This window comes from Macrotis lagotis, chromosome 5 (assembly GCF_037893015.1).
Source record: "Macrotis lagotis isolate mMagLag1 chromosome 5, bilby.v1.9.chrom.fasta, whole genome shotgun sequence".
NCBI classification, from domain to species: Eukaryota; Metazoa; Chordata; class Mammalia; order Peramelemorphia; family Peramelidae; genus Macrotis; species Macrotis lagotis.
The window spans coordinates 157,083,780-157,096,711 of record NC_133662.1 but is presented as its reverse complement, the minus strand read 5'-3'; the positions used below and the strand labels follow the sequence as shown (position 1 = coordinate 157,096,711).

Here is a 12,932-nt window from a genome sequence, read left to right as displayed (position 1 = left end):
TTATCAATTTGTCAAGTGACATTAATTTCATTCTTCAAGGGTGAAGATTTTGGGATATAAGAGGCAGAATGGGACTGTTGGAAATACATTGGATTTAGAGTTAAGAGAGGACAGATAAGTGACTCAGTGGATAGAGCACTAGGCCGGAATCAGGAAGATCTGAGGTCAAATTTGACCACTATCACTGACTGTGTAACCCTGGGAAAGTCATTTCACCCTGTTTACCTCAGTTCCCTCATCTGTAAAATGAGTTGGAGAAGGATGTCCAACCTCAAGTGACTGAGAAAAACAACTGAACCATAAGAGTCAGAGACCCTGGATTCTAATCCTGGCTCTCTCTGGACTACCCAGGCATGCATTTTGCTTTTCTGGGCTGTTTCCTCATTTTTAAAATGAGAAAGTTGTACTTGAGATGACTTCTTAGGTTCCTTCCAGTACAGTTCCTTATAGAACTCTGTTTTTTATACCTGGGAGCTAACTATGAGTCAATGTCTCATCAGTTTAGACTTGCACAATGTTGTTGCTTCATCAGTGTCTATTTGTTGCTGGAGTTTGCTTTGAGGGGTAGAGGAGGGAGAAATGCCATATTGGCACTAAATCACTTTGTTTTAGTTCTGTAATTGGATATTTTATGCTTAAAGGATATGACGACTGTGTCCAATTGGGAAATACATGTTTCACAAAATATTTGTATTTTGTCAGATACAGGAACACTCTTGACTCATTATCATATACAAATATATTTCTTTCCCCAGGGAGCAAGTTGGGGGGGGGGGGGATTGGGGGAATAGTTGAGCAGAAAACCAGTTTAAATGCTGAAATGATAAATCTGTTTCTTGAAAGCATTTGATACACCAAAAATTTAATGTAGGATTAAGTTAATTACTCTAAATTGAAGTTTGTTTTTAGAACAAGGGGAAAAGTCAATTAAATTCATTTTACAAATACCAATATTCCCACCTGAGAAGTCTCATTTGATCAGGGAAATGGGCAGCAACAAAAAGGGCCTCTTTTCTATAACTGTCTTGTGTCTAATTTAGTAAGAACTTTCTTGGAAGGGCCAAGTGACATAGTAGAAAGCTTATCTATTTGATGTTCAGGACCCCTGGTTTGAGTTCTGGTGCCATTTATAATCTCTATGCTGTCATTTACCCTCCCTTTCTGTGAGATGAAGATAATATTTATACCTTACAGCATTGTTGAATAGATCAAATAAAATAATGCTTGTTTAAAGGACTTCATAACCATAAAGCTCTATGTTGTAAATATCAGTCATTATTTTGAAATAAATTTGTATCGACATTTTTTAAATAACTTCATTTCCCAGTGTATGCCTTCTAGAAAGCTATCATCACTTAAAAAAAGATTAAAAAGGAATCCCTAAAAAGTTTCAGTAAAATTAACTCTTTCAAAAAATACATACTGTATGTAGTCCTCTACACTCAAGAGTTTCTTGACTCTACAAAGGAGTTCAGGGAGACCCCTTTTCATATCACTTTTTTCTTTCCAAACTTGGTCATTATTTTTTCAGCATTCAGATCTGATGATTTTGTTGTTGTTATTCTTAGTTACTTTTCAGTAAACGGGCATTGATTTGATAATTATGATCCTCTTTGAAAATGATGGGCAAACAACAACAATTTCATTGCTACTATAAAAAGTACTATTATAAATGTTATTGTTTAAAAGCATTTAAAATTTATTAACCTCCTTAGAATTATGCACAGCAGTAGAATATATGGTTAAAGGACATGAACATTTTAGTCTCTTTCTTAGAATTATTCCAAGTGCTTTCCAGAAGTGAGACCAATTCACAATTCAAAAAGAATATTAAAATCATTCCACAACCCTTCCAACGGTGGTTTCCCTTCTTTTGTCTTCTTTGCTAACTTGTTGGGTGTTCATGAAACCTCAGAGTTGTTTTGCAGTGCATTTTTCTTGTTATTACTGATTTGAAGCTTGCTTTCTTATACTTCTTAGTATTTTGCCATTCTTTTGAAAATTCTTATATATTTTAGTGATTAACTTTTAGGCTCACTAACCTTACTTTAGTTGCCTTTGTAATATGCAATAGCAGACCCTTATCAGAATATCCCCACCCCTCCACTCTCTTTCCTTTTTGTCTTAGCTGGATTGATTTTGTTCAGGTAAAAGATTTTCAATTAAATGTCAGAGAAATTGCCTATTTACTCTTTCATCATCACTTCTATCCCTTATTTGGTTAAGACTTCAGATTCTCACAATAAGCTTGTAAAGGGTGCTGCAATCAATTCTCTTCTAATTTGTATTTTATTTTATTTTTTTTAGTTTTTGCATAGCAAATGGGGTTAAGTGGTTTGCCCAAGGCCACACAACTAGGTAATTATTAAGTGTCTTGAGGCCAGATTTGAACTCAGGTACTCCTGACTCCAGGGCTGGTGCTCTATCCACTGCACCACCTAACTGCCCCTTTTCTAAATTTTTATGGTAATTGTCAATTATTGTTGGCACAGAAAAACAGACTCACTGGTTTCTCTGCTGTGACTCTTTAAGGCTCTTGTTGCCTGTGGCTGCCTGTCCTTGTGCCCATGAAGAGGAAGCCACATTCTGGCAGCCTGGCACTCTCTCACTTGTCTCAAGAGTGACCAAAAGCTTTGTCAACTCTGGTTCACTTTCTTTATGATTTGGACCCAGGTGTCTTCTTCTTTTTTTTAAATTTTTTTTTTTTAGATTTTTCAAGGTAATGGGGTTAAGTGACTTGCCCAAGGCCACACGGCTAGGTAATTACTAAGTGTCTGAGGTCGGATTTGAACCCAGGTACTCCTGACTCCAAGGCCGGTGCTCTATCCACTGCGCCACCTAGCCGCCCCCCAGGTGTCTTCTGTTTAGACTCTTTCCCTTTTATAACCATCTTGCTCCATTCAGTCACCTGCTTTGGTGGCCACAGTTGTATTTGCCTGCCCCTTGCATTTGCCTTCCTTGGTTTTCCTCCTTTCATCCCCTTAGCCACTATTCTGAGTGATCCCCTTAGCCACTATTCTGAGTGTATAAATAGATAACATTTGAAAGAATAAATGAAGTATATACTAAAGATTTTCTTTCTCTTCAAACTTTAGGTTTAGGATTTACTTGTCTTTGGTTCAAGGACAGAAGGACCAAACGATCGCTACAGCACCAGATCATTTCTTGAGAATCCCTGAAACTTCTCCCAGGATATTGGGAAACACTATCCCAAGGATACTGAGGGTAGAATTTTCTTTTACTTCTGACCCAGGGGAGGTAAGAGGGAGCTGAAGAGTTGGGATGTGGGGGGGGGGGCAGAAAGAGAGAGAGAGCCTGAGAGTGTGTCTGTGAGTCTGCAGTGGGATAGTGCTAAGCTCAAAAACACTGTTCCCTCTACCCTAGCCAGTGACCTCTTCTTGGTGGGGAGAGGCACCTAAAAGAAGTCTCCACCAACATAATTAGTTATTTTTTTTTTTCAAATCTGGAAAAAAGTAAGGGGATCATTAGAGAGGAAAATATTTTCTTTGATTTTTTTTCCTCTCAGTATATGGGAAAGGGAAATAACAAAGGATGGACATATATAGAAGGTTCCATATATACATATTCCAGACAAATATTTGTTTTGACTGTCTGTCTGGGTATCCTACCTATCTATCAAGCAACTAAGTGGTGCAGTAGACAGAACTCTGGCCCTGGAATCAGGAAGACCTGAGTTCGGGTCCAGCCTTGGACAATTATTAGCTGCATGATTTCAAGCAAGTCACTTAATCTCCACTTGCCTCAGTTTCCCCAATTATAAAATAGGGATATTAATAGCACCTACCTATAGGGCTGTTAGACTTTGTGAATTGAGCAAATTTATTTTTACACTGATATAACATCACTTTGCTGTTGCTGTTTAACCATTTTTCAGTCATGTCTGACTCTTCACGACCCCATTTGGGTTTTCCTGGCTAAGATATTAGAGTAGTTTGCTACTTCTTTCTCTTTTTTACAAATGAGGAAAGTGAGGTGAACAGGATTAAGTGACTTGCCCCAGGTTCAGTGACTAGAGTCTTAGGCCAGATTTGAATTCAGGAAGATGAATCTTTTTTGATCAAGACTTTACATCAATTTTTTTTTTCAAATTAGTGCATACATGCCATCTTTATTGGTACTAGATGATCATATCCCTTGATCTGAGTAAGAATAATGACTCAGTACTCCACTGGCCAGAAGGGTTCCATCTGTAAAATTAAGGCTATTGAAGATTCCTGTAACCTTCACAATTCTGTGATTTCTTCCTATTGTGTATAAAATGAAGAATATACCATATTGCAATTACAAAAAGACTGTGCTTTGCACTTAGTGAGCCTTTACTAAATATATGTTATTATTGTTGTTTTAGTAAGGCTAGCTGCTTTGGAGAGGTGAGGTAGAATGTGATATTGGTTTTGTTGTAACTTAATGTTTTATTCTTAAAGAGTGAGGACTGCAGCCCAAGCCTTATCAGAAAATACGTACTTCCCAGACTACCTTGCAGCTGAACTAAATACAGGTTTATTGCTTGTGCCTGTCCCATCTTACCTACCTCACTTCCTTTCTGGATGGAAATGAAAATTGGGAACCAACAGAGTAAGTAAATACTGGAAAATTAGAGAAATGTACTAATATTATTAGAATACTGTTCTTTAAAAGTTATAGAATGGCAACCAAAAAGTGGCGCTATAAAATGGTTGCCATTAAATAAGCACTGATGTCACTAAAATTATTACTCCAGTGGTCTGTTTAGTAAGTTTTTCCTGGAACTGGGGATTGATTTTTTTTAATAATTCAATTTTTTTTGTGCTTCTGTTACCTGAATTTTCTCTATGTTCATCCTTTTTCCTTTCCAAAGAGTCATCCCACATATCAATTTTTTTAAGAGAAAAGGAGGAAGAGAAAAAATCAGCAAAGCATAAATAAATTGATTTTTAAAAATGTATCTGAAAATATATGCTACAATTGAGAACCTCATACTCTTTCAAAGGAGTTAGGGGGAAGGTTTTGTTTTTTTTTTTTTTTTTTTTAGGTTTTTGCAAGGCAGTGGGTTTAAGTGGCTTGCCTAAGGCCACACAGCTAGGTAATTATTAAGTGTCTGAGGCCGGATTTGAACTCAGGTACTCCTGACTCCAGGGCTGGTGCTCTATCCACTGCGCCACCTAGCTGCCCTGAAATTCTTCTTTAGTGCCTTGCTTATTCTTTGTGTTTTGAAATCTTTTTGATTATTTTATCATTATTACTCTTTACATGTACAGTGTTGTTATTAATATATAAATTATTTTTGGTTTTGCTTACTTCAAACTGAATCAGTTCATGTAAGTCTTGCCATACTTCACATGTATATTTATTGTATCTTTTTCTTCAGCCCAGTAATTTTCCATCAGTATTACATTGCTGTTCCCTGATTTTTTTTAGGTCCTTCCCAGTTGATGGACATAGGCTTTTTTAAAATAAATTTAGCTCAACTGAATTTCCCTTATTGAAAAATTAACTTGTCTATGCTAATTGTTTTACAACTCCTTTAAATCACCATTGTATCAGGAGCTTTCCAAAAATCTGCAAAGTTGATCCTTAATACTTAGAGTTTTCTTTGTTTGAACTTATTATTTCTTGGGGTAAGGAATTTCTAGTGAGAAAACTCACCCAACCAATGAAGATAAGCCATTTGTTCTGCAACTTAAGAGTCTTAGGGAGTTTCCTGGATCATTGAAAGATGAAGTGACTTCTTTAGGGTTACTCAGTTTGCCTGTGGGAGAACCACATAGACTCCAGACTCTTCTGCCTCCGAGACCCGCTCTGTGTCCCTTACCTAACTGCCTCTCGCTAATAGCTTCTTAGAAGTGAATGTAGAAATATGTTTACATGTGATGATGAGGAAAGAGCATATGACAATTTAAAAAAAAGTAGGTCGTTTTTTTATTTTAGTTTTTCCAAGACCTATAAGAATAAGCATTATTTTTTTCCTCTCTAATTTCTCCTTTATCCTAACTCCTCTTTTTCCCCATTTTTCCCCTCCCACTTTGATCATTTGTATTTTTGACTTTTTACCAAATAAACAGCCAGAAAAACATCAAACATATTCAAATTTTAAGTGTATTGTAAGCACAATACACAAAAAATGCAGTTAATTAACTAATTCCAAACCCACCTAATTGTTGATCTTTTGTACATAATTGCCATTTCATACTATGGTGAAGCATTGTATTTTGACTCTGCTTATTTTCCTCTCTAAATAGTCAGAAAATACATTATATGGTGCTTTATTGCTTTAGTTTTGCTTTTGAGATCTCTGAATGTACTTGGAATTTTTTTTTAACTAAGAAAACAAGTCTGTTGGATCCCTATGCAAAACTAACAGCAGAAACAATCTAAGGCAAAAAGTGTTGCTACTCAACAGTTTATTTTGAGTTGACACATATAATGAAGCAAGGTATGATATTTCACTTTCTTTTTCAGGAAAACAAGACAAAACCATGAAGTAGGAAAAACTTATGAACTCATCATCAATTCACTTCTATTCCCCTCCCTATCTCATTGCAGCATCATAGAATTTTAGAGTTGGGTAGGCTCCTAGTGACCAACTACTCCAATCCAAAACTGAAAAGAAATCCCTTGTAACATCTCAAAGACTTCAGATGAGGGATGTTGGGGAAATCATTACCTTCTCACATAGGCTGTCCTGCATTTGAATAACTCTAATTGTTAGGATATTTTCCTTATATCAAGGTAAAGTCTACCTTTTGCCACTTCTACCTAATACTTCCATTTTCTTCTACTAATGGTAATCCTTCTACATGGCAATCCTTCAAACACTTGAAGACCTCTTTATGTCCCACTTGAATGTCTCTGGGTTAAGCACCCCCCCCCCCCCCATTCTAGCCTAATTATGGTATGGAGTCAACAGTCATCACAGCTGCCGTTTTCTACATGCTCTACAACTTATCAATGTTTTTCTTTCATTTGAAACTATAGTTGATAAACATAAATCCTCATATCATCTGATTGCCAGCCTACTGGTGATAGACAAATCTTCAGAACTTAAGAAGGTTTGTCCTCAAATGACAGATGGACCGTTGAAAGCCCCATATTTGGGACACAAGGCAACTCAAATAGGAACCAGAATAGGAATTAAATAAAGGTTCCTTCCACAGAAAAATCTTTTTTTTTTTTTTTTTTTTAGGTTTTTACAAGGCAATGGGATTAAGTGGCTTGCCCAAGGCCACACAGATAGGTAATTATTAAGGGTCTGAGACCAGGATTTGAACTCAGGTACTCCTGACTCCAAAGAAAAATCTTTTTCAAAAAATCATTTGTTTGAAAAGTTTTGTTTTGAGAGGAGAAACATGATGGTGAAATCAATAAAATGATAAATGGTAACCTCTCTCTTCAATTCAACCTCTCTTCCAAATCCTCCATTTTCTGTCATTCTCCCAGGCACCCAGGCTTGATTTCCTTCATTTGCTTGTAAGTTCCTTGAGAGCAGGGTCTGTTTTTTTGCTTCTTTTTGTATCCCAGCTTAGTACTGTACCTGAGACATAGAAGACACTTAATATATTTAATGATTGATTAATAAATATTGATTGATACCCTGAACTATTTCTTGAATTCTTTATTACTCCTGTCAATTTTATAGCCATTCAGTTGCTGAATCCTATTGATTTTACCTTCACAATATCTCAGGTTATTCATCTTCTCTTTAATATTCACACTTCTACCAGTGGAGTTCAGCTCCTCATGACTTTTGCCTGGACAGATGCAATAATCTGCTAAATAGATTCTTTCTCTTGTCTCTCTACTCTCCAACCTCTCTCATCCAAAATAATCATCTTATTGCATGGGTCTGACTGGGTTGTTCCTTTGCTCAAAAAGCATCAATTGCTCCCCATTGCCATGGCTCAAAAATAATTTTTGAATTGTATTTCATTTTATTTTCTCTCATATTATGATCTATGAACACAAATCCATCCAAAGTATTGCCCAGTCTCGTCCTACTTTTCCTTGATATGGATGAGTTCTCTTTATCTTTGTTAAATTTTTTCTTGACTCCAAAGTTCATCCTCTGTGTGTGTGTGTGTGTGTGTGTGTGTGTGTGTGTGTGTGTGTGTATGTACACAAAATAAATACAGGTTACTTTGTGGTGGAAGAAGATGCTAGTAATTGTGATATGTGGGAATCAAGAAGGGCTTTGTACAGAAGGCAATTCATGATCTGGAGTCTGAAGGATTTTAGAATCCAAAATGAAGACCTGTGGACGAAGCATATTCAGTCACATGGAGGTGGAAGGGGTGTTTTATGTGAGAAATGAGGACAGGTTGAAGAATGAATGAAAGGGAGTAATGTGTAATAAGACCAGAAAGGTAGATTGGAGCATTGTTCTGAAGAGCCTGAAATGCCAATAATGAAGAGTTTATATTAGATTCTAGATAATAATTGAATTTACAAAATAAAGCCTTATTTTGTAAATAAGGTTTATAATGTACTAACAAATATTATCTCATCTTAACCTCACAAGAACTCTGAAAGGTAGCTGCTGTTATTATTCCCATTTTTCAGATGAAGCATTTATAGATTAATTGAATTGACAAGGTAGTACCAGCTTAGTAAGTGTCTGAGGTCAGATTTGAACTCAGTTCTCTTGACCCCCTAGCATTAATAGGGAACTACTGCAGTTTATTGAATAGTGACGAAAATGATATTTAGACATATAATTCAGTAACATCACTCCTACAATGATTGTTCCTGAGACTAAAGTGAATTTATAGAGTTCTGATAGATAACTAAAAGTAGAAATCTGTCTTTTCAGTAAAGATCTCTCACATGTGTTCCTAGTATTAATGGGAAAAGAAATTATAATTAACTCGGTCCCATTAAACCATTTGACCTCCGGTAGCTTATTTGCATTCTGAGAGGTTTGAAATAAATCTAGAAATCCAACTGCTCTCCTATCCCACCCCCTACCCATATATCATAGTTCCATCACTGGTAGTTATGGGGGAAAATAGCCTGGTCTTTGTCTCCTCCCCCTTCTCAATCCTGACCCAGATCCCTGGATCTTGTCTTTAAAAATAAAAGTCTTCCAGGTACTTGTTTTGTTCTTGCCCTAATCTCCTTATCTCCATTCACCTCCCCCTTGTCCCCCTAGGAATGTGAGCAAAATAAGGCAGATGACTGTCGCCTTGTGTGGTCTCCTGGCAGATCTCCATCACTCTCCCATTATTTTTAGTAATGGGGTGTTGATATTTTAGGGAAGCCATGCTTTCTGTCCAGAGTGACAGCTTTAAAATATCATTAGGAGGCACAGATTCCTGGTGTGTCATTCACAGATTCCTGGTGTGTCAATTCGGCCACCCGAATTACTTCTTTGCCAGTATTCTCATGTGACCTTGCATAAATTCCCAGGTGGGAATAGATGCACTAGAGGAACACATGCAGTTCACCTGATGACAGATGCTTTTCATGGCTAGAAGAGGTGCTAATTTCTGACTGATAGTTAGACTAGAAAGGATACCTCCTCTGGTGTTGGAGTGTACTGTATTAGGGTCAGAGGAACTCACTTTCCCCCTTTCACTTTCAAAGGTCTTAAACCAAAATCATGGAAATCATCATTAATAAACTTAGAACATGCTACTATTAAATACATGATGCTATTCTATAAAAAGCATGCTGTGTTGGAAAATTGAGCTTAGATGAGACACAGTTCTCACCTGAAGCAGAGTCCCTTGGACTATTCTTTTTCCCCTCCCAAGTAACAGGAGTTAGCTCACTGATGTCCTCTACTGGTTCCTAGCGGACAGTACTTCTCCTATCCGGCTTTTGAAGATGACCTCTTAAATTATAGGTGGGTTGTAATTTTTGTCAACAGAAATTACAGATTCTTGATGTACTGAAATATTATTGCTAGGCACTGCAGGGAAGGGTGGTGTCACTGGAACAAATCAAAGGGGAGAGTTACAAAATTTGCATATATTTGCTTTCCCTGCATACTTTTAGGGAATTAAGCTTTGTCCTTTCTTGGTCCTTCTCCCCCCTTTGTCTATCTGATTTTCTACTCTGCTGGTAGACTTTGTCCTCAGAATTGGGGATGGCCATTAGCCAGTGAATGGGCTAAGAGTGATTATCTCTCTCCATCTCTAGCCTATTTTTCAAAGCTAGATGGTATCCACTCCCCTCGCTCCTATCTCTGCAGGTAGATAGGAGTGATTGTGTTTTCTGGGAGTTCAATAGTTCTTTAAGCTCCACTGATTTGATTGGTAGGCTCTTAACCTATTTTCTCATTTAAAAATGAGGATAATGCTTAAAGTACCTACCTCACAGTCTTTTTATTAGGCTAAAATGAGACAATGTCTTTCCAGTGCTTTGTAAACCTTAAAATGCTCTTGTGAAATGTCAGCTATTATTATTCATATCATTATCATCTCTAGTTACAACAATCTGATTAGATTGAGCCTACTCATCTCATTGTAAGAAGCTTAGGAGAAGTGGAAAAATAAAGAGGAGAGATGACATTTGTGGAATGGGGGGGACAACAGAAAACCCCTCTCTAACTTCCCAGGAAGTATATGTCACAAAATGACATGACTGCCCCTTTCAGTCTAGTTCTTGCTACTCTGTTCTGTGCAGGGTAAGAAGGCAGAGAAACCCTCTGGGAGCCCATATGCTTGAGGACCCCTTATTACCAATATTGAATGATTCTTAATTGCCTCCTCCTTGGCCCAGAAGCCTTTTCAGTCTTGACCAGGCTCATGCAAATATCTTGGATCAGCAGATACAGACCTGCAATATCAATTGCTATGTTTTTTTTTTTCCTCCAGGAAGATGATGATGCAGAAGTGAATGTGTGTTTTGGAGGTGGGTCATCCAATAAAAGTGCATTGCATGACTCTATTGTACTTAGAAAATACAAGGCTCCCAATCAGCAGATACTTTGTCATCTTTATGACTTTTCAGATATATTTGACTGGGATTTTTTTCATTACTCTTTTGCATTTCTATATATTTTTTTTTTAGGTTTTTGCAAGGCAATGGGGTTAAGTGGTTTGCCCAAGGCCACACAGCTAGGTAATTATTAAGTGTTTGAGGCCAAATTTGAACTCAGGTACTTCTGATTCCAGTACCAGCGCTGTATCCACTGTGCCACCTAGCCACCCCCATTTCTTTATTTTTTAAAAGTGTAAGTACATTTGTGTCATTTTCATGGTCATGCCTTGTCATAAATAATGTTCATTCGTTTTTCAGTCATGTCCAACTCTTTGTGACCCCATTGGGGGGTTTTCCTGGAAAAGGTACCACCTCCTTCTTCAGCTGATTTTACATATGAGGAAACTGAGGTAAACATGGTGAAATGACTTGCCCAGAGTCACACAGAGGCTGGATTTGAGGGGCTATTGCCCTTGAGCCACAAACAACTTGATGTATTAGCAGCGCCTCTTAAAGGTCAGCATTCAAGGGAAAGCTGAGAGAAATAACAGGAGACAGAGAGCTAAGAAAGAAGTGGGGAGGGAAGCAAGAATAAAGCAGTGAGAAATCAGCCTTCTGACTGCAGACAATGGGGACATTCATGAGGAGAGAAAAGATAGAGGAATTTTGCAATCTATGGGGACAGAGGTTATGAAGGGAAGGCAGGAAATGTACAAACAGAGTAACCCAGGAAGATATATTAACTTTACTGGGTTTAGAGGATGAGAGACAACGAGAGGGGACATCACCATGCTTCCTAAGAGAATCCTTGAAAGTCTTAAGTGTGTCCCACTGAAGAAATACCAGCCAGGTAATACTAGCAGTTTATGTTTGTTTAGCTCTTTTACCAATGAAACCACCTTTGGTTTACAGTGCACTTTCCTCATAGCAAGCCTATGAGGTAGGTAGTGCAAATATCCTGTCCATTTTGCCAATGAGGAAATTATCAGAAATAAAAACTTACTTTATATAGCACTTTAAGGTTTGCAAACTACTTTAAATACATTATTTGTGAGGTCGGTGTTATTATCTCAGATGAGGAAACTTGGATTGGGAGATGTTGTGATCTACCTATACCTAGTATCTGCCATGTACCTAGTCAGTATTAAGGGTAAGACCAAAATATAGGTCTGTTGATTACTAGACTAATCAATACTCATTCCTCTATACCAAGTCATTCTTAATTCCAGGTGCATGCACCTTTTTTTTTTTTTTGCAAGGCAATGGGGTTAAGTGGATTGCCCAAGGCCCCACAGCTAGGTAATTAATTATTAAGTGTCTGAGGCTGTATTTGAACTCAGGTACTCCTGATTCCAGGGCCAGTGCTCTATCCACTGTGCCACCTACCTGCCCCTATGCACTTTTTTAAAAAAATAATTTGATACATGTATTTAAATTTATTTGCTTTCCTTTGTTATTAATCTTATGCATTTTAAAAATATTATTCTGAGAAAGGTTTTCACCACTTTTCCAGAAAGATTAATAACCTCTACCACACTGTGTTCCAGAATTTAGAAGTCAGGGTGAGGGAGGTATGGGATAGAAGGGCATCAAACTACTTTATCTTCAGCTGTGATTGAAGTACATTACAATGATTAATGCTAACGGTGACGATCTCAAGCCATCAAGAAAAAAGGTTCAACATACATTAAAATGTAAAGGGTGAACTTCTGTCCGTTAGATGCTTAGAACTAATTGGATTCTGTGGAGTTAAAGTTTTTGCTTAGTAGCACCAACTCCTTCTGACATTTTACATTGATCGTCTTTGAATAAGAACTGTGTTTCTCTTTTGCAAACTAAGAAGTTGTTTTAATTTTTTTTCCTTTCAGACCACCACCTTACCTTTTGAAATACACTCCAGTAATAATTCTCTTTACTCACACTAACTAGCCTGCAGTGTGATGTGTACTGCAAATGTCTCTGTCCTTTGGTAGTAAGGGCTCCCAGTTTTATGAGCCAATAGGAATTTCTTC

General features: G+C 37.3%; 1 protein-coding gene across 6 annotated transcripts in view; it reads left to right on the top strand.

Moving 5' to 3' along the window:
- Nucleotides 1-12,932, top strand: part of PLAGL1 (PLAG1 like zinc finger 1) — a 129,581-nt gene that overhangs the window by 97,622 nt on the left and 19,027 nt on the right. For 4 of the 6 annotated variants that reach the window (XM_074187761.1, XM_074187760.1, XM_074187756.1 and 1 more), the window contains 2 exons: nt 3,096-3,225; nt 4,446-4,596. The exons of 1 other annotated variant lie outside the window; for it this stretch is intronic. The gene's annotated coding sequence lies outside the window, so the exon portion shown is untranslated. Of the gene's footprint in view, nt 1-3,095; nt 3,259-4,445; nt 4,597-12,932 lie in introns of all 6 variants that reach the window. One more of the 6 variants, XM_074187757.1, reaches the window with a different exon arrangement.